A 21,214-nucleotide genomic window follows, 5' to 3' on the forward strand; every position below is an offset into this window, starting at 1 on the left:
AGCGTGGGAGGTGAAGGTGACCCGGAGGGTCCGGCAGAATGTCACAGGAAGAGGAAGCCAGACACCTGGAAAGTGGAAGGGTCACTTAGCCTGTAGGGCAGCCCAGAGCCAGGCTGGATGCACGGACAGAACAGCTCGCTTCCTAAGCTCACCAGAACCCCCGCCCCCCACCTGCCTCCACGGGACTGAGGGGACACGGCTGTCACTGTGGAGCAGTGGATCTCAGCTCACTGGCCTGCCTCTGTGCCCGGCCCAAGAGCCATCCTAACCCCCACCCCCACCCCCACCCCCCACACACCACAGCTCAGCCCTGCGTGGTTCTAACACTCTGTTTCGCATCTCTGATTCCGTGAGCAACTCCAATGCCTTAGCGCCGGGAGCAGTCGGGGTGGGCTAGAGCTAGGCCTTTATGGCTAACACATGTGCGAATTCCAGCCGGGGATTCAAGGCCAGAATTAACCTCTCGGGTTCCGGCACTGAACACCCATCTTCCTGTTTCTTCAGGGAAACAGCAAAGCTCTGACTTTCAGCCATACACACACACACACACACACACACACACACACACACACACCAACAACAACAACAACAACAACAGCAACAACAAACAGCATCACGCCATTCGGATGCAGACACCTGTTTATTCTCATGGCTCCCACTCAGCTTAAGCCTCTCTTCATTCATTCATTCATTCATTCATTTCCGAGATTCATTCATCACTATTCATTTTTCTGGGCCGCATTCAGACTTGTGTTTTTTGCAAACGTTTCTCAGTCCTGTTTCTGTTAAAAAAAAATTTTTTTTTAATGTTTATTTAATTTTGAGAGAGACAGACCGACTGCGAGCAGGGGAGGAACAGGGAGAGAGGGAGAGACACAGAATCTGAAGCAGGCTCCAGGCTCTGAGCTGTTAGCACAGAGCCCGATGCGGGGCTCGAACCCACAGGCCGCGAGATCATGACCTGATCTGAAGTCAGACGCGTAACTGACTGAGTCACCCAGGCAACCCTCTCAGTCTTGTGTCTACTATACGTCCCTCTCCCCCACTGAGGGACGCGGGACCTGAGGTGCCATCTGTGCCGAACTTGTTTCTGATTCCCCGCCATCTACTACAAGATGGGGTACCAACCAGCGTCTAGGGGCTGAGCTGGAAGCACATCATTCTGCTATCTGAAAACACTCTTTCCAGAAACCAGCTGGATCTGCCTCCAGCCTTCCCCATGGACCCAGCAGAGGTGAACCGCAGCCACCATCAGGTGTCCCCCAACGTGGTCAGGCTCCCTGACCTGGAGGTGGGGCTCCACACTCTGTAGGGGGCAGAGTACCCCCTGCAAATGGCCAGCAAGTGCTCAGGAGCTCCAATGCCCAAGATGCTCTTGTGTTCAAAGGACACCCCAAAACCCCTCTCATTTGAAAAGTCCATCATTCAAAACATCAGTGCACTTTAGTACTACTCGTGGGTCAGATGTACGTGGTATGTGTCACGGGTGACAAGCAATAGGTGAGAATCAACAGATGAGACCAGGGGCTTTGGGTCCGAGTCCAGAACATGACAGCCCAAGTGAGCCCCCCAGCACACAACACTGGGAGCCCCGCCATGGCTCCCCACTTTGCCAGCTGGCCACTGCTCCAGCCCCCCTTCCCCGGGCCCTCCTGCAGCGTCCCCCAGACCCAGGCTCCTGGGCTCTGTGCCCTGGCAGGTGCTGGGGACCCCCTCAGGGCTTCCCAGAGTTTTCTGATTCTCCTTTGTTGAGTGGAAAGTACAGACTTTCCAGGCTCAGCCCAGGACCCACCTCCTGCGCGGCCTCCCCAACTGCGCACCACCCCTCACACCCAAGCCCACCTCAGCCGTGGGCCTGACTCTGCAGCGTGGCCGTCTGTCTGAGCCTCGGCCTGGGCCTGCAGGGTCTAACCTCCGTCTGGGGTTTTCTACACAACACAAGCGGGGGCAATAAATGCTGGGCAAGAATGAAAAAAACCCGTTTCGCTGCATTTCCATGACGTCAAGGCCAGCTACTCCGTCTGTCTCAGCTCACTGTCTGGCCCCCTCAGAAGCCAGCTGAAACGTGGGGTCTGGGGGCAGTGGAGTCTGGGGGTGCTGGGGAGCCCAGAAGCCAGGCCAGGCCCTGACCTCCAGCCTGCAGAGGACAGACCTCAGGGGCTCCAGGGTCCACACCACGAGGGCAAACTGCAGTGCTGGGCGTCAGACCGGAAGCCAAGACCGGACTGGGGACGGGAGCCCAGGACGAGGCCAATGCCGACACAGGATTCGGGGCTCCCTGGGGGAGGGCGGGAGTGGGGTCTGCTCCCCACACACCCCCGCACCCACACGCTTACAGAGCCGTCCAGAAACACTGATGGAGCTGCTGTGTGCCTGACATGGCTGGGAGAATGCCCACCACTACCCCTGATGGCAGAAACACCCCCACAGGTGCCTGAGGGGCCGTGGGTCCACTCGCGGGAGCATCAGATGTTTCCCAAACAGGAAAGAGCCAGGGACCAGAGCAAGGTCACAGCACATGGCGTTTCAGTGAACTGAAGGGACCTCGGTGGCAGTAAGGTCAGGCCAGGGGATGAGCGCCAGTGTGGGGGTGGAGAGCCTGGTCCCAAGCCATATTGTCGCAGGGGGGCCTGACCCCAGCATCGGTGGGGAGACAGGAGCTGCATGAACACCGGGTCCCGGGGACCCCACGGTGCAGCAGTTTGCAGTGAGGGCAGAGGGAGGCAGGTTGGAGGGGAGGGCCAGGAAGCTGCTGGATGTGAGGACCGGGGAGGGGTGTGGGGAGCGGAGGACATGGAGGAGGGTAGTACAGAAGGATGGACCAGGGAGGCATGGAGGGCAAGAAGAGCAGAGCCCATCCCTCGCTAACGGGGACAGGAAGAGTCAGGAAACGCCGTGTTGCAGGCCTGAATCGGATGCTGGTCTGGCCCGTGGTTTCCATGGAGACACAGATACAGACAAATGAAAACTGATGTCAGTGTGCTCACACACACACACACACACACACACACACATCCACACCCGCACACGCATCACCCCACGCCCCAGCTCTGTCCATGGCGAGGAAGCAGCCCCCAACAGCAGTGGCCACACCCGGCACCCAGGACTCGATTTAAAATCCTATTTCCCAGGGCGCCTGGGGGCTCAGTCAGTTAAGCATCTGACTCTGGGTTTCAGCTCAGGTTGTGATCTCACGGTTCGTGAGTTCAAGCCCCACATCGGTTCTGCACTGGCAGCTCAGAACCTGCTTGGGATTCTCTCTCTCTCCCTCTCTCTCTCTCAAAATAAGTAAACTTTAGAAATGAAATAAACTGAAGTTGAAAAGAATAGAATTAAAATAAAATAAAGTAAAATAAAGTAGAAACAAATAAAATAAAGTAAAATAAAGTTGAATAGAATAGAGTGGAGTAGAGTAGAGTAGAATAATCCTATTTCCCAGTAAAAGAAACCAGGGCTCCTCGCAGACATGGCTGATTTCAGGTGTGAGTCAGGGACAGTAAAAACAAACCTACAATACCTTGTTTTTATTCTGCGGCTTTTTTTGCCGGAAAATAAGGGAACGCTCACAGAATGATGGGGCCGTGTCTCGAGGACACCAGAGCAGCCCCGAAGAGGCTGGCAGGACCAGACACAACTTGAATATCAAAATAAACAGTGATGACACCCGGGAATAAAGTCGGACCCAGGAGTCCTGCTGGTAGAGATGAGGGAGCACCCTGAAGGTCCGATGAGGTGCCCACGTGGTCTCGAGGCACCTCCTCATCTGGAAGGACAAGGGGGGCGGGCTCAGAGGTAACTGAGGGGCGGGGCATAAGTGTAAAGTTCAGCTTCCACGCATCATGGGAGCTTGGAGAGGAAACCCATCACCTGCCGTTCAGTCACGGTCCCCCTCTGCAGTGGGTGCATGGTCTCAGAGTACCTCCCCTCACTGTAACGGGGCAAAGGGTGAGCCGGCCAGAGAAGGCTGGCCGTGCCCCTTTGGCACAGGGTCAGAGCGACCGAGACTTTGGTGGGACCCGTCCCCCGTGAGAGCTCGGCTCTAGGGCACAGACCGACCCTGACCCGAACGAGGGGGTAGGGCCCCAGATCTGCGGCCCCCGGGGACTGGATGGATCCTGGATGGGACCTGCAGGGGGCCCACCAAGCACTCTGGGCAGACAGCTCGTGTCTTCACCCCCCCTCCCCAGCACACATGAGACTGTCACAGGTCAGGCATTGGTCCCTGCCGGTCCACAGCTGGCCCATGGCTCTATGACCCTGAGTGCCAGGGAGTCTCCCAGAGCCACCTACGGCACTTTGAAAAGCACTTGGCCTCTGATGATGTTAGAGGCTCCAGGCCCAGGGTTTTCTGAGGCCAGCGAGCGGCTGGCAGCTCTCATCTGCAGCGACCTCTGGGCACAGCCTTCTCCCCTCGTGCGGAGGCAGGGACGCTGGCCATGCTGGGGGCTGGTCTCACACCTGGGCCTCCTCCAGCACAGGCCTGGCTCTCAGGACCTTCCTTCTCCTCCTTTCCCTGCTCCCCCTGCTCTGTTCTGCCCATGGGAGGGTGGCAGGACCCAGTGGGCCCCGAGGGGTGCTACCCACAGTCCACTTCTTCCTGACTCGGCATCACTGAGGAAGCCCCACATGCCCCTCTCACTGCTGGTGACACAGCTTGTGCCCAGACAGTGCCAGGAGGGGGAGAAGACGGGCCGCTGGACAGAAGGAGAAACTGAGTCCCAGGGCATCCAGAGATGCATGGGGACCCAGGAGAGACAGCTGGCTTCCAGTGTCCCCCAAGGAGCACAGATGCGTGACCCCCGGGGACACGGGGGACAGGATCAGACTGAAGTGCTGTGTGTTTAGAGCCTGACCCTGGAAGATGCTTAAAGCAGCAGGTGTGACCTACTCAGGAGGGCGCCGAACCGTCAGGGGTTCCTTCTCCAGGCTCTGTCCTTCACACCTGCCTTTCTGGAGAAAGTCACAGCAGGTGCTCAGGAACCCCATGGGGAGTCCGAGTCCCCTGGCCTGGCAGAGGCCATACAGCCTGGTAACCAAAGTGTCTTCCAAGTGACTCCCTGCCAGAGCTCACAGCCCACTCCCCACGTCTGGTGGCTTCTTCCAGAAGCAAGGTGGTGACCTCTGACACCCTCAGCACAAAGGTTTCTGCTGATGCGGAGAGAGTGAGCGCCTATTCTCACTTTCCCCGTGTGCGTCCTACCCACCCTCGAAAAGCACGGAAAAGGCACTTTTGCTACAATGGCGACCTCTGAGGTGTGGGCGTATGCCCCCCCCCCCCCCCTGCTCCAAACCAGCAGCTGCTTCAGGAAAGAACTAGAAGTTCGGGACGAAGGGAGGTGGATCCAGGGCCACTGCCCCCCCACGCAGGCTCCAGCCGCCCGGACTTCTTCCTGTCGCCACGTGGCGACCGGGATGAGCACAGGATGGGAGGACAGAGGAGGGACTGGGCGAGGCGGGGAGGTGTCTTTGCTGCTGCACCTGCCCAAGGTGGGGGCACGAGGGCAGGGAGGCTGCACAGACCCCCAAGCACCACGGACGCCTGGCCCTGAGGTGTGTGGGCTCCTGCCCAGCGGACGTCATGGCCTCAAATGCAAACCGAAAAGGCAGAAGCAAACCCCGCTGGCTGCCTCTTCCCTGCATCCACCCCAACGGGCACAGAGCACATCCTTCATCAGGTGACAGCGGACCCCCGCCCGGGAGTCCATCTGCAGGAGGGGCCGGACGGGAAAGGAAACAGACACCGAGTGTTCTTGCCTCTGCACGGAGATGGCCCAGGGGAAGGGGAGCTGGGGGCCCTCGGGGAGCCTCTCTGCCACCCACACCCACAGCCTGCCTGAGGCCTAGGGCCCCGGCCTCTGGTCGGCACTCACGGTCCCCATGGAGCAGACCCAGGGCGGACAAGCCCGCAGCCACCCCATCCTGTCCCAGTTACCCTGGAGGCCGGGCGGGGGGCCAACGAGCGGCCTCTGTCGAGCACGGGGAGACAAGGCTGGGGGGGTTGGGGGCTTGGCCTCCGCTCCCCGATGCTCTCCGCATTGACACTGCCTCCAAGTACAAGGAAACCCCCGGAATCAGCTAGTTTCTGAGCAAATCCGCCAGGCCCACGAATGCAGGATGGGACCCTTCAGTTCCTCCCCCAAACCTGGGCTGTGGGTACACCCTCCCCCACAGTGCTCCCCACTGCCAGCAAGCTGACGGATCTCAGAGCTAGTTCTATGTCCCACCGAGGAAACTCGAGGTCCCCGTCCAGGCCTGGTGGCGGGTCTCAATACACCAACTGTGGCTGGACGTTCTCCATCTCCCAGCAGGCCGGTTCTGGGGGACGCGATCTCTCGTTTCTCAGAGGTAAATGGAGGCTCTGGGAAGTGAACCTGCCCCACTGCCTGGGTAGCCCCAAACCCGTGCGTTTCCCCAGGCGGGTGTGAGGACAGGGGACCCAGGCCCGCTGCCCATCCGCAGGAGCGCATGGCCCAGCAGCCCTCGAGCTCTCCAGGCCCCCCGCACGCCTCCCCCAGCCGCCCCTCCCCGGCTCGGGGGGCCTGGATCCCACGGTGAGGATGAGGATTCGCGGTACGGGACAGGTGGACAGCGCCCCCCTCCCCCTGCCACGCTTGGGTCACCAAGCTGCGTCTGGAACACCCTCAGATTACCCTCGGCCCACCCATAGGCGTCTGATCTGCAGCCGGTGACACCTGGCACCCCAGCACACGCCCCGCTGTCCCCCGTGGCCTGGAGCATCACGCCCCAGGAGGCTGGACCCACACAGGCCACACAGACACAGACGAGACCTAGCCAGGCTGCGCCCTGACCCTCTCTGCTGCTGGCTGTGTGTCCACAGGTCTGCTAGCAACCACTCTGGGCCAGTTTCTTCACCTGCCGACGGGGATGGCAGCATCACTACCAACCTCCACCAGTCCGAGAGGCTGACTCCACGTGCCTTCCTCCCCCTCACTCAGAGGGTCAGGCCCTTAACAAACAACGGAAAGATAAAGTCGAGGCGTCTGAGGAAGCGTCACTGTTGACCCATTTCTAACTCTTTATTCCTGAAGTTTTTAAAAAGGCCAAAGCGGTTTGTGTTGACTGCTGTCACTGTGAGTCCATATTCTTATTCATGGGCAGGTGTTGATGCAGGGCTGGGGGTCGGGGGAGACGGGGACTTTGGGACTGCTCCCCTGGTACCTGGTGCCCCTCAAACCCAGGGAGGCCAGGAATCTTCTCTCTCTCCCTCACAGAGAAGCTGTGAGCCCACCTGGCCAGGGAGCTGATAACCAAATCCTGAGGCTTGAATTTCCGCAGAAGGCAGCCTGTCCTTCCCACAGATGGGGACTCGCCCAGTTCTCATGGCCCATAGCCTCGCTAAGGCTAAATGGTCACTGATCAGTCTCCCACCTGAGCCACCGTCCAGGGACGGCTTCTGTCATTCACATGGGACCCAGGCCTCACTGTTCGTGGAGCTGGACTGAGCCTCCCTGGGGACAGCTTTTCATTCATCTGGCTCCTGCTGACTCCAGGGCCCTCGAGCATCAGCCCATGGGGGCTGGGCGGTGCATCTGCCGGGGACTGCTGTCTGTCCCCCCACTTCCAGAAAGGTCAGTCATGTTGCGTTTATAATTTTAAAATCTCCGAGTTAATAAATAAAGCTTTTACATTCTATACTTTTGACAAGTTTAAAAGCTTTGATTTTCAAATGAATGCTCTGTATTAGAGTCATAACGCTCATACGATAAATAAATTTATTTTCACCCTGGAGTTACCAGATCTTAAAACCAACCAACACTCTCATTTTTACAACTAAGATACATGAAAAAAATTCTTAAGTGCCAAAATTTTGGTTCAAGTGCTTTCTCACTCAACTTACGCATCTAGAAGGCATTCAATCTACAAATCTTAATAATCACAATTAGATGAATTTCAGGCTTGGTTCTTAACGATCTAGGAGCAGCCATTTACAAAAGTGCCCCAAATGCCATCATATCATTCAAGGCCACCAAGCATGAGCCTGTTATGCCCTGGAAACCAAAGTCCAACGTCATAATGACATCATCTGGCAGATGAACTTGAAATCGATTCCAGTACAATGGCTGAGTGACAGACAGTGACTTACATTAACAAAGCTTACCATGGTGACCATCTTGCAATATATACAAATACCGAACCACTATGTTGCACACCAGACGCTAATACAACATTATACATCAATTAACCTCAATTCTAGAAAAGTAACGATAAAGGTCAGAAGAGTTTTTAATCAGTTCATTTTGGGAGAACAGAAAATCTACCGGCCAACGTACGTCTAGTGGGGAAGAAGGGTAGAAATGACCGTGAATTGCCTTACTGACTTCTTTCCGTGGCTAAAAGACCCAGATGAAGGAAGGTTTAACAAAACCATTAAAGAGGAAAAGAGCCCACATGCATTCTGGGCGTGGGCTTACAAAAGTACAAATTCAGAAGTTAGAGAGTATGTTACAGCACAGGATCTGTCCTGCTCCCCACCCTCCCTTAGGATGGGCTATTCCACGTCAGCGCAAGTCAGCACCGGGCTTCTCCTGTGGCATCACTGTGCTCATCGCACAGAAGCAGCACGGTGTGTGGCTGGTGTCCCCGAGCGTCCGTCCCCCCCACCACCCCACAGGGGCAGACACATAACCGGCCGCACAGGTAACTGACTGTGGGTCAATAAAGACAGACCAGGTTTGAAGGTGGCGGTCACTGGAGGCCACACCCTGCGGTCACACCCGTGTTGTATCTGCTGCCCTTTGATTTCTGATTAGCTGACAGACAGTGATTCACAGCGACCATTCACCCACCCATCATCCGCTCCCCAGTTTACTATGTGGGAGGGACCAAGGGAAGACAGCGCCCTAGGAGGGGTGGTCCCGGAGGCGCCGGGGGGCTGGGCTCAAGGTTAGACTTGACCCCTGCGAAAACAGGGAGGCTTGTAGCCAAGGGAGGGAGCAGCAGGGGTGGAGACAGGCACTGGCCGGGACCTGCGGAAATGCCTGTGGGAAGGACTGAGGCCGCTCCAAGGGTTCAGAAGGACCCTGGCTGCGCTGAGGACTAAGGGCCATTCAGGGCAGGAATCTTCAGAGCTCATGGGCGCTGGGGCTAAGATGAGCCCCCATGCTTTCACAGGAGGACTCCCCTAAGTGTGGGCTCGGAGGCTGTCCTCCAGCTCTCGGGGTCTCCCCCGCATGGGCACAGGGGCACGGGGACACCTGTCCTACTAGGTGGCCAGGTCCAGACTGTGTACTTGCTATGCACCAGGTCAGGAAGGGGAAGGTCAGGGGCACAAGCCAAGGTCACCGCCCACAAGGAGGGCTCAGTGTGGACTCCAGGAAACCTCTCCACGGGGATGCTGCGTTCATTCATTCACTCATTCACTCATTCACTCCTCTGACCACCCACCACCCTCCGTGGTGGGCACCTGTGGGTGTATAACTGCTCTGTTCTTTTTTTTTTTTTTTACACTTTTTTTTGAGAGAGAGAGAGAGAGAGAGAGAGAGAGAGAGAGAGCATGAGTGGGGGAGGGGCAGAGAGAGAGGGAGACACAGAATCTGAAGCAGGCTCCAGGGTCTGAGCTGTCAGCAAAGAGCCCAATGCGGGGCTCGAACCCACAAACCGTGAGATCATGACCTGAGCTGAAGTCAGACACTCAACTGACTGAGCCACCCAGGCGCCCCCTTTTTTTTTTTTAACTTTTTTTAATGTTTTGTTTATTTTTGAGAGAGAGACAGACAGAGCATGACCGAGGGAGAGACAGAGAGAGAGGGAGACAGAATCCCAAGCAGGCTCCAGGCTCCAAGCTCACAGCATAGAGCCTAACGCAGGGCTCGAACTCACGAACCGATCCGCAAGATCACGACCTGAGCCGCAGTCGGGCGCGTAACCGACTGAGCCCCCCAGGCGCCCCTAGCCGCTCTGTTCTACGCACACAGGAGCTCAGCTGCCGACCCAAGTGCAGGCCACCCAGCTCGCGGACACCCTCAGCAGCTATACCCCCAAATGAACACACAGCAGGCTGCCTCCTGCCTGGAGCCCAGCCCTCCGCCCCCGAGGGACCCGGCTCTCGTTCCCCCAAGGTCCTCACCAGCTTCTTCCTCCCTGCACTACCGTCCCCCAGCAGATGCACACCCCAGCTTTAAAGACAGCCCTCCTTGGCCGCACCTCCCTTCCTTTCTGCTGGCTACAGTGCCCACTACCCACCGTCCCGTTCACTCCAGGACCCACAACAACAGCCCACCAAAGCTCCTACCTGTCCCCAACCAGCCACCGCGGTCACAACCACAACTGACTCTGCTCCTGTCAGAGGCACCTGACGGCTCCTTCCTCCCTGGTTTCCATGACTCCGTGTCCTAGACCCTCCCCTCGCACCAGACGGGCCCTAGTTCCCCTTGGGGGCCCTCTGCCCCTGGTCACCACTAAGTGTCCTGGACCCTCCCCTGCACACGCCCCACTGCTGTCCCCTCCAGCCCTTCCTCCTGAATACTGAGTTCTGGGTACCACCCACTCCTCACCCCCACTGGGCTGTCCGGAAGGCAGCATTAACCTCAGCCCTCCCAGTCAGAGTTCGGGATTTTCTCCCCAAACATGGCCCTGGTGTCCAGGCACCAGCAAGCTGACTGTCTCCTCATCTGCAGGCCAGCTAGATGCATCGTCGTAACCAGGGATCAGGACATGACAACCCTCTGGCACTCCCCAGCTTTTGCAAGGACCCCTTTAACAAAAAAAAACTCGGTGTCCTGGGCCCATAGAGCCCCTGAGCCAGCCCCTGCCCACCCGGACCTGCTTGCCTCCCAGGCTCTTCTCTAACCTGCTGGGCTAGCTGCTGCCTCAGGACATTTGCACATGCTCCCCCCCCACACACACACATACAACTGCAACTTCCCGTTGTCCGTCAAAGCACAACCCCTCAGGCCTTGCCTGACCCCCTGCGGAAACAGTCCACCACCTCTGCCCACGCTGGCTCCGCCTTCCACCACGTTTTCCTTCAGGTCCCTATTACTATCTAACATCAATGTGCACAGCATGGGCAGTCAGCCCACACACCCCTCACTCTGAGGGCCTGGCCCAGAGGCTGCGTCTGGCTCCTCCTGGCAGGGAGCCCACCCTGTGCTTTGGTCTCCGTTCTGCCTTCCGTTTGGGGGCATGTGACCGCCAAACGTCCACACAGGTCTCCCCAGCAGAGCCCGCTCAAGACTTGGTCTGTAACCCAGACAGAAATGGAACCACTTGGAAGGTTCTGAGCAAAGGAATGCCGTGATGTGACTTGAAATGTTTAAAAAGGTTCCTCAGGCTGCCCTGTGACCAAGAGACAGGGGATGGAGGGCTGGCAGGGTGCGACCCAACGCCCCTGGCCAGGGACAAGGTGGCTCACCGATGGCACCAGGCGGGGGCAGGTGTCCGGGGAGAGGCAGAGGCAGGTGGGGGGTGGACAGCCATGGACAGGATGGTCCCGTCCCACTGCGGTGTTCACACGGCACTCATGAGATCACGAGGCCTGGGGATGGGCAGAAGGGATGGATGAGGGATGGGGAGATATGGGGCGGGGCTCCGCACAGCTGCGGTCAGCGTCCAGAACTGCAGCCAGGGGCCGGCGGTGACTTGGGGTCACACCTGGAAAGTGATTTGACCCTATGTGATCTGTCCGGAGAGCCACAAAATCTGTCCGCGCTCCTGGCCCGACCACCGCCCCTGCGGGCCCAACTGAGGGCTCTTAAGACAGAAGCACCAGGCGCCAAGGGGGTGACCACACCGTTGACAGCGGGAGGCACCCGAAGTCCACCCACCGGGAGGATACGGTGTCCCCAGCACCTAGCCCAGGGGACACATCCCACAGACAAGGAAGAAGGAGCCTGTGAGCAAATCCACAGTTGGAATCATTATGTAAACATTAATCCTCTTCTCGCAGAAGAGACACAACAACGAAGATTGATCTCTGCTTGTTACTGGGAGGAAACACAGAACGGTATGTGGGCAGCTGGGCGGATTCCACAATGATCTGTGCCAAGGAAGCAGCAATTTCTGGGGGCGCCGGGGCTCCCTCCTCTCCCCGCCCCCCTCCCCCCCCCCCCCCCCCCCCCCGCCTCTCCAAGGTATCGTGGCCACGGCCTGTGTCATAGGAAGGGGAACGTTTGCACAGACCTTGCAAAGGGGCAGCCAGCGTGTGTCTGCAGGCACCCCACCCCCAGCACATTTTTCCGACACACCCAACGCATTTCTTTTTTTTAGTACTGTTCCCCCGAGGCTATTTTGGCTGTAAGAGAGATTCTAACAAAATAGCAGGGATTTGACAAATAAAAGAACTACTTAAAGATGCGTTCCCGTTCATCTTGCCAAGCCCGGAAGCCAGTCTACAGCGCAGCTCGTGAGCGAGCGTGAGAAACAGCCTGCCTGGGAAAACAGAAAAAATCCCTGCTCTCCCGGCCTCCGTTCCAGAAGTCCACAACACGCATACACACACACACACACACACACAGAAGCATGCATCCACACATCTATGCAACGGTACACGCGTGTTTGCACGCACCAGCATGCATGCCCACATGTACACATATACACACAGCACTGTGTGTACGTGTGTGCACATACACGCATAACACGTGTGTGCCTGTATGTGCAGTTACACACTGCGTGGGTGTGCGTGCACATGCAGCCATACACAGCGTGTGTACCCCACGGACTACTGGCCACTGGGCAGCTCTGTAGGAGATTCTGGAGAAGCTTTTATTTATTTTTTATTTATTTATTTGGGGGAGGGGAAAGGGCAGAGAGAGGGAGAGGATCCCAAGCAGGCTCCGTGCTGTCAGCGCAGAGCCCGACATGGGGCTCGATCCGCTGAACAGTGAGATCACAACCTGAGCCAAAATCGAGAGTCAGACACTCAACCAACCGAGCCCCCCTAGGCACCCCTGGAGAAGCTTTTCAATCAGGATGTGATCTTTTAAAAATTCCTTTCATTTAATGAAACTGAAGTCGGAGACCCTGAGGTCTCTTTCTTGGTCTTGGATGCCCATCCTAGACACCAAGGGCCATAACCCCTAGATGGGGTCTCCCCTGGCCGTCTGCAGCCCCTCTGCCCCCCACCGACACTATGTCCCACTCACAGCCCGTCCCAGAGCATCCTGGGTCGTCACAGGATGCTCTGCACAGCCCACAAGGGTGTGATTACTGTTTGGTGCTTGACCTTCTTTGTGTGACCCCCATCGCTGGGCCCTGCTGTGAAACAGCTGCTCTTGTCAACAGGTGTACCTCCAGGTCCCCTTCCCCAGAGGAGCAGCTGTCAACAGGTGTACCTCTAGGTTCCCTTCCCCAGCGGAGCAAAGCCGCAGCCTCCCTCGCAGACAAGACCAGAGTGGGACAGGACGAGATGTCTGAGGTGATTCAGCGCAGACCCCAGGCTGGACCGTCTGCCATGTCCCCAGACCCAAAGGGCAAGGCTCCCCCCACAAGTGCTCCTGTGCGGGCTCAGCCCCTGCGGCAGGCATGGCCCCCGTGGGTTCCGGTGCGGAGGGCACGGTCCTCACTTGACAGGGGCAGGCTGCGGCTCAGAGGGCTGTCCCCATGCAGAGCGCTCCAGGAAGGCCACCCGAGAGCAGAAGGGCGAGTGGGCAGGGGACAGAGCACCGTGATGGACCCCCGATCCAGAGACTGACCCCAGGAGAACACCCTCATTAGAAAGGTCTGGAGCCAACCACGGGCTCGGTGCGTCTGGGAAAGTTTCCAGCACCTTACTCAAGAGATGGGGTAGACTTTCCTCTCCCCGGGCTTCTTCCCGACAGGAACAAGGAACACGGAACGCCCACGCGGCCCCTGAGGGGCCATCCACAAACAGGAGCCACCGTCACCTTGACCCCAACACCGTCACCTTCACCATGACTCACTCCCGCTTGCTCTGAGCTTGCAAAGCGACCTTTTCTGAGCTCCCAAGGCAATCTTTTCACCCAAACACGGGCCACTTTAACCCAGTCCTCTGCCCGGCCAAAGACTTCCATGCTTTCTTTAATCCTGCAACAACAGGAAATGGATGTCCATGATGGACCATGACCAGACTGCCATGTCATTGTTTTCTTCCCAGTTCATTTTCTCAAGGATGGATGGCTCTGCCCAGCATCAGCGGGCACGTCAAGGGCATCTGAAAACATGAGGGACCCTTGTTTGTTTTCATTGTCACCACTGGGGCGGCCGCGAGCTTTGGGAAGGAGGAGGTAGGAGGGATGCTGTAACATCCTGGGGCAAACCCTCCAACAAAGAATCATTCCACCCGGGACGCCGCGAGGCAGGCATGAAAGGGTGGCATCCGTGTTCCGAAGCCGGCATCATGGAATTTTCCGGAGAGAGCCTACAAACTGAAAGGTGCCCTATTTTCAGAAGGCCCGGGTAGGAGGCGGGCGGTGAGCAGGCCAGGCCCTCAGGACATCCTCTCCCCTAGGTCCGACTGTCTGTCTGTGGCCCACTCCCACCGCACGGAGGAGGCCCCAGCAAGTCATCGGGCTGCACAGGGGCGACGCTTCCTGCAGGCAGATAGGAGAAGTGCTTCCAGCCAGAGCGCGGGCACCCCGACATCACAGGGAAAGGGAATGTGCTGGAAGCAAGCCGCTGCAGGCCCAGGCACCCGGATCAAAGAGGCTGGGCCAGCTCCCCACAGGCCCCGCCAGGAATGCGCCGGCTCCCTGTCTCTGTTTTTCTTTGCTTTTCGTAGCCAGCGGCCAAAAGCAAAGCTCCCCGTCCTTTCAGGCCCACTGGATGCTCGCAAAGGATCCACACCCTCCCCCCGGGTGCTCCCAGAATCCCCCAGAAATGTCCCTCAGCCCAGAGAGCACCCCTCCCCTGCAGTGAGGGCGGGGTGGGGGGGGGACAGGCCCTGGGTTTCATCCTACAGAGGCGGGGTTCATTCATGCCACTCCAGCATCACCCGCTTGCAGATTTCAACTGGCTTTTGTTTCCTGGCTAGAAAAACTGGGGCGCCTGGGGGGCTCAGTCAGTTGAGCGTCTGACTTCGGCTCAGGTCATGATCTCACGGCTCATGAGTTCGAGCCCTATGTGGGGCTCTGTGCTGATAACAGCTCAGCTAGGAACCTGGAGCCTGCTTCGGATTCTGTGTCTCCCTCTCTCTCTCTACCCCTCCCCTGCTCTTGCTCTGTTTTTCTCTCTCAAAAATAAATAAACATTTAAAAAATTAAAAAAAGTTAAAAAGGAAAGAAAAGACAAATTGGGACAGAATCACCCCAACACCACACAGCACAGGTAAAGGACAGAGACATTGGGGCTCTCCTGGCCCCAACGTCTCTGTCCCCTGCACACACCCAGCAGGAAAACCCAGCCTAGCAACTTCCTCACAGGGTTGCAGGTTATGCCCAAGACAGGGGGTCAGGAGGGGGCTTTCAGGAGCCCGTCCACGGGCCGGGGTGTGGGAAAATGACCGGAAACCTGCCACAGCCCAAATTGCCACCTGGGAGCTTGAAGGACCCCAAGAGGCAAACGCCCAACTTCCATTCATAGGAGTTGCTCCCTTGACCTTTCAAGTCCCATGTCGAGTGCCTCCTTCCATTAATATGAGACACTGGGGACACATGCTGGATTTTAGTAACGGGGGCGGACATCCCCCAGGGCGGCAGAAGCAACATTATGACGTGGACCATCTGGTGAGCTCCAAGGACCTTCCGGCACAGGCGGTGACTCAGACCCCAGGGCCACGCACCAAGAATGGAGACCCAGGGGCTGGGGCAGGGAGCTGACCTTCCCTTCGTGATAACCACCATGACCCAGCAAGACCCGTCAGTTTCCAGCTCTCCTTGCCTGAGGCCCCGGGCAACGCAGGGCAGGGCGTGACACCTGACCTGTCCTAGCATCAGGTCACCAGGGCCTGGAGGCGGCTCCCCGACAGGCCATCTCTCCGTCTCTGTCCTCGTCCACCCTCCGCCCTCCGCCCAGCGCCCTCCACCAGTGCGGACAGAGCTGCTGGGGGTGGACGCAGAAGGACCAGCCGCCAGGAGGGCACAGGAAAAGATGCGGACTAGGCGACCAGCAGGGAGAGGAGATGCAGGCGGGTGCGGGGGGGAGGCCTGAGGAGGGTAAACTGGGGAGAGGTGAGGTCCGGCATGCTGGTTTTAGGGCTACATTCCTGCTTTGGGGAGTGACCGAAAATGTCATCATAAATACTGTTTGCACTTTGGTTTTTTTAGTGTGGTTTTTTTTTTTTGAGAGAGAGCAGGGGAGGGGCAGAGAGAGAGGGAGAGAATCCCAAGCAGGTTCCACGCCGTCAGCGCAGAGCCCAAATTGGGGCTCAAACTTATGAACCGCGAGATCATGACCTGAGCCGAAACCAAGAGTTGGACGCTGAGCCCCCCTGGTGCCCCCAAATACCATTCCTAAAGGCAGCCCTCACGCAAACAAGGACCACGCTCACTGTCGGGGGTGCAGAGCCCCAGCTCAGGAAGCCCCTTCCCGAAGCTTAGGGGACAACACTCCACGCCGTGGCTCATGTTGGCAAACACAGCTGGTGCGGTGACAGCCACCATGGTGCAGAGTCGGGGAAACTGAGGCTCAGGTGGACGAGGAGACAAGAACTTCAGGTACTAGAAGGAGGCGGGCCTGGCAGCTGACCCTGACCTCTGTCCTCACATGTGCCCTGGCTGCCTGATGAAGCCACGAATCTCCGAAGGCAGCCGTCCACACACACACAGCCTCGCAGGCCCAGCAGGAACCCAAGCCCAGAGCCTCGGTTCTGCCGACTGGCGTCCAAGGACTGTGCCTCAAGTCCCCTGCCCAAGCTCCACAGGCTCCTGTCCTGACTCCCGGCCTCCTGACATCACAGCCCTTCCAGAAGCCCCTAGGGGAGCCCCTTGAATGCTGCCTCCCCCGCCCCCCATGGCAGGCCTCCCTCTGCTCCTGCCACACGTGGCCCCTCAGGCCGACCCCTAACCTCTGACCTTCGTGTCCGCTCGTGGGGACTGTGGGCTCACCTCCACGTGACTTCACCAAACCTCACACCACCGCCACAAGGACACTGGGGGTCAGCGCCCGGGCCCGAGTCACAGAGTGAGGCCACCATGGGGCTGGACGCTCGACCTGTGTCTCCTGAGGGAGAGGTGCGGCCTCGGGGATGCTCAGAAAGTATGCCCCCACGGGAACATCCTGCTAAGCCGTGTCAGGGACCAGCAGAGAACAGTCGCCTCTCTCCCCTTGACCAGCCCCCCAAATAAACAAAGGAATGTGGCCAATGTGGCAACGGCACTGTCCAGTCAGTGTGAAAACTTCCGTGGAAGCAGCAGGACTGGGGGGACAGGGGACAAGGACCGCCCAGAACGGCAGGGACCCCCAACTCCCAGAATCCCGAAGACGCCCTCCTCCCCACCTTCCCGGCAGCAAAGACACAGGAAGGCACTGAGAAAGTTCCATCATGTCCAAGCTGAGACCTGCAGCCGGTGTTCAACATGCCCAGGACGCAGGCCCTGAAGTGTCACCTCGGTCACCAAGGGCAGCTCCTGACGCGCCTCCCACCTGCCCCTCCCATGGGACCTGAGCCCATGCACAGGATGGAGCCTGTTCATCAGAGACTGGGCACATCTCCTCCAGCACCGGCGACCTCCTCTGCCCCTCGTCAGCACATCGGGACACCCCTGGACCCACCTGCCCGCCCGACAAGCCACGCGAGCCACACAAGTGTCTCCCATTTTACAGCGATGACATTTCAGAAAGAAGCAGGTGATGTCGACTGTAATGATGTATTTTCTGTAACCCAATACATCTGAAGGTCACCTGCGTGTAACTGAAACGAAAACCATCAGGGAGACAGTCAGCCCTTTTCTTTTCGGTCTTCAGAATCACGTTCATTATATATCCTGCCCGCCCATCTCCATTTGGACACATTTCCAAGTTACAGTGAAATGCAGTCTTAGCAAAAGCAGTGTTTTTTTTTTAAAGTTTATTTATTTTGAGAGAAAGAGAGAGAGAGTGTGAGGGGGTGAGGGGCAGAGAGAGGGAGACACAGAACCCAAAGCGGGCTCCAGGCTCTGAGCTGTCAGCACAGAGCCTGATGCAGGGCTCGAACCCACGAACCGCGAGATCATGACCTGAGCCGAGATAGGAGTCGGACGTCTAAACCACTAAGCCACCCAGGTGCCCCCCCCAGACAGCTTTTAAATTGAATTATAATCCACAGAATATCGGTATCGTCCTCCCTCGTCACCCGCCACACCTGGCGCGTGGCCAGGAAAACACGCGCTCTGCCGAACAGACTCAGCCCACATCAGGTTCAGAGGAAGACGGCTCAGCAACACGAGGGTCTCTGCGAGGACTCACCAGGCCAGCCGTGTTCGAGCCCGTTGTGTCAAATCGTGGCAGCGCGGCCCCCAAGGCGCCCCGGGGAAGCCATCGCGGGCACGCACCGCTTGGAGGGCACAGCGGGGAATGCACGTGGCCACCCCTGTGGCCCTTGGAAGGCTGAGTCCGCTGTGGTCCCGGGACACCCTGTGCAGTTCCATGTTTGCATCCAGGACACCTGGGTCCCTAGGAACGTTCCTCCCACAGACCCGCATTTCTGGCCGATGCTCTTGGCCGCCACCCAGGGCGTTCAAGCCCGTGTGTTCCCCCAGCATATTGGGTGGACAGTGTGGGGGGGGCCCCCCAGAGGCGTTTCCCTCAGGACTCAGCCTCAGAAACACCTCTGCTCCCTGGATCAACTTGGGTTCACGTTATCTGCTTTTAGCGTGATCCATTGTGTTTTATTTCATGGACACGGCAGAACTACTGACAGCAATGGTTTCCCTTCCCGCGCTGCTGCCAGCAAGCTCACGGCCAAATCCCTGCGATCACGGGGACTTCGTGCCGAACCCGCCAGATGCTGACCTTCCGCAGGCTCCACGGTCTTGTCAGATCGTTTCTCTGGGTCGTGCATTTTTTTTTTTTTTTTAATATTTCATCCCTCTGTATCTGTTTCCGTGCGCTTTTCAAATCATTTTGGGAACTTGGCAGGGTATTGAATTATGAAAATGAATTAAGATTCCGTGGGTTAGGAGAGCCTTCTGGGGCCCAGAGGCCACCATGGGAGACCCTGAACTCACCTCCCCCACGGACACGCTAATTCTATAGCTGTGCACAGAGCCATTCCCCCTGAAGAAGAACCGAGGGCACAGGGACCACAGTGAGAACACCAGGGAGACATGGGCGCCGGGGGACCTGCTCCCCACACAGCAACCGGCAGGAGGGAGGGAGCTCACTGCAGATCCTGCGCACGCTCCCCGCCCTGGGACGCGAGGAGACAACCAGGCTGTCAGTGAAGGAGATCCACGTACGAACCCTGGAGCATCTGCCAAACAGGCCAGGAATCACTGGAACTCTCTCCAAGGTTGGAGGCCCCGTCCAGGATCACTTCCTATCTTCCCCTTTACCCTTAGTGCAGATGTGAGCAGGGTCCAGGCACTCTGCCAGCCCTTCTGGGAGCCCCCCCGCAAGCCCGTGCCCCCAGCCCACAGCAGCTCCTGCCATCCCACCACAGTAGCCCTGGCAGGGCTTGCCGCGGGACACACCCAGCCTGCATCTGCTCCAGGCCACCCGGTCCACCAAGGTGAACCCAGTGAAGCTCACACCGGGAGCCTCTGACCCACGTGCCCTCCAACTCCAGCCGTCCCACCACGACAGCCTAGGCACCTTGAACCCCAGTATCCCCAGGACCATACCCGCAGCAACGCCAGCACACCTGCCAAGACAGCCCCAGTGAAGGGCACCCAGGACCTCCCCACCCCAGGCAGTACTCACTCCAGACCAAATTGGAAACACAATGGTCCAAAATCTATGGGATGCACCAAACAGTTCCAAGAGTAGAGTTAACAGCAATACAAGCCAAATATGAAAAATCCCAGGGCACATGGGCAGCTCAGTCAGTTAAGTGTCCAACTCTTGATTTCAGCTCAGGTCATGATCTCACGGCTCATAGGATCGAGCCCGGTGTCGAGCTCTGTGCTGACAGCACAGACCCTGCTTGGGATTCTCCTTCCCTCTCTCTCTGCCCCTCCCCCATTCTCACTGCCTCTCCCAAAACAATTAAAAAAAAGAAAAGAAACGTGAAAAATCCTCAATAAACAATCTAACTTTACACAAAGAAGAGCAAGCAAACTCCTAAGTTAGTAGAAGGAAAGAAGTGATAAAGATGAGAGTGGATATAAATGAAACTGAGACTAAAACAAAATTTTAAATACCAATGAAACTACAAGCTGCTTCTCCGAAAATATAAATGAAATCAATAAACCTCTAGCCCGACTCATCAAGAAAGAAAGAGCAGGTCCAAATATATAAAAGCAGAGGAGACGTTACAACCAGCATCACAAAATACAGAGGATCGTAAGAGACTGCTACAAACAACTATACACCAACAAACTGGACAAATTCCTAGAAACATACGACCTTCCCAGACTGAATCACGAAGCGACAGAAAATCTGAACAGACTTATTACAAGGAATGAAAGTGAATCCGTAATTTAAAAACTCCCAAAGCATAAAAGTTTAGGATGAGACAGCTTTGCAGGTGAGTTCTAGCAAACATTTAAAGAGTTAGCACCCATCCTTCTCAAATCGTTCCAAAAAATACAAGAGAAAGGAATGTTTCCAAACTGATTCTATGAAGCCAGAATTATCCTGATACCAAAGCCAAAGATACACACACACACACACACACACAAAATGACGGTTCAATAACCCTGATAAACACAGACACAAAAATCCTCAAAAAAATACTAGCAAACCAAATTCAACAGTGCATTAAAAGGATCATTCACCGCGATCAAGTGGGATTTATTCCAGGGATGCATAGATGGTTGGACATCTGCAAGTTGGTCAGTGTGATGCACAACATTAACAACACGAAGGATAAACATCACATGATCATCCCAATAGATGGAGAAGAGGCATTTGACAAAATTCAATATCTACTAGTGATAAAAACTCTCAACAAAGTAGGTATAGAAGGAACATATCTCAACATAATAAAAGCCATGTATAAGAAGCCCCAGCAACATCATACTCAACAGTGAAAAGCTAAAAGCTTTTCCTCTAAGAAACAAAACAAGGATGTCCAGTCTCACAACTTTTACTCAACACAGTTTTGGAAGCCCGAGACACAGTGATTACACACGATGAAGAAATAAAAGGGATTCAAATTGGAAAAGAAGTAAAACTGTCACTATTTGCAGATGACACAATACTATCTGTTGAAAACCCT

The 21,214-nt window shown here is 56.7% G+C and overlaps 1 protein-coding gene across 3 annotated transcripts in view; it reads right to left on the reverse strand.

Annotated features, from left to right (window-relative positions):
- Window positions 1-21,214, reverse strand: part of TNS3 (tensin 3) — a 216,318-nt gene that overhangs the window by 180,996 nt on the left and 14,108 nt on the right. The window lies entirely within an intron of this gene.

This window comes from Prionailurus bengalensis, chromosome A2 (genome assembly GCF_016509475.1).
Source record: "Prionailurus bengalensis isolate Pbe53 chromosome A2, Fcat_Pben_1.1_paternal_pri, whole genome shotgun sequence".
In the NCBI taxonomy this organism is placed as follows: Eukaryota; Metazoa; Chordata; class Mammalia; order Carnivora; family Felidae; genus Prionailurus; species Prionailurus bengalensis.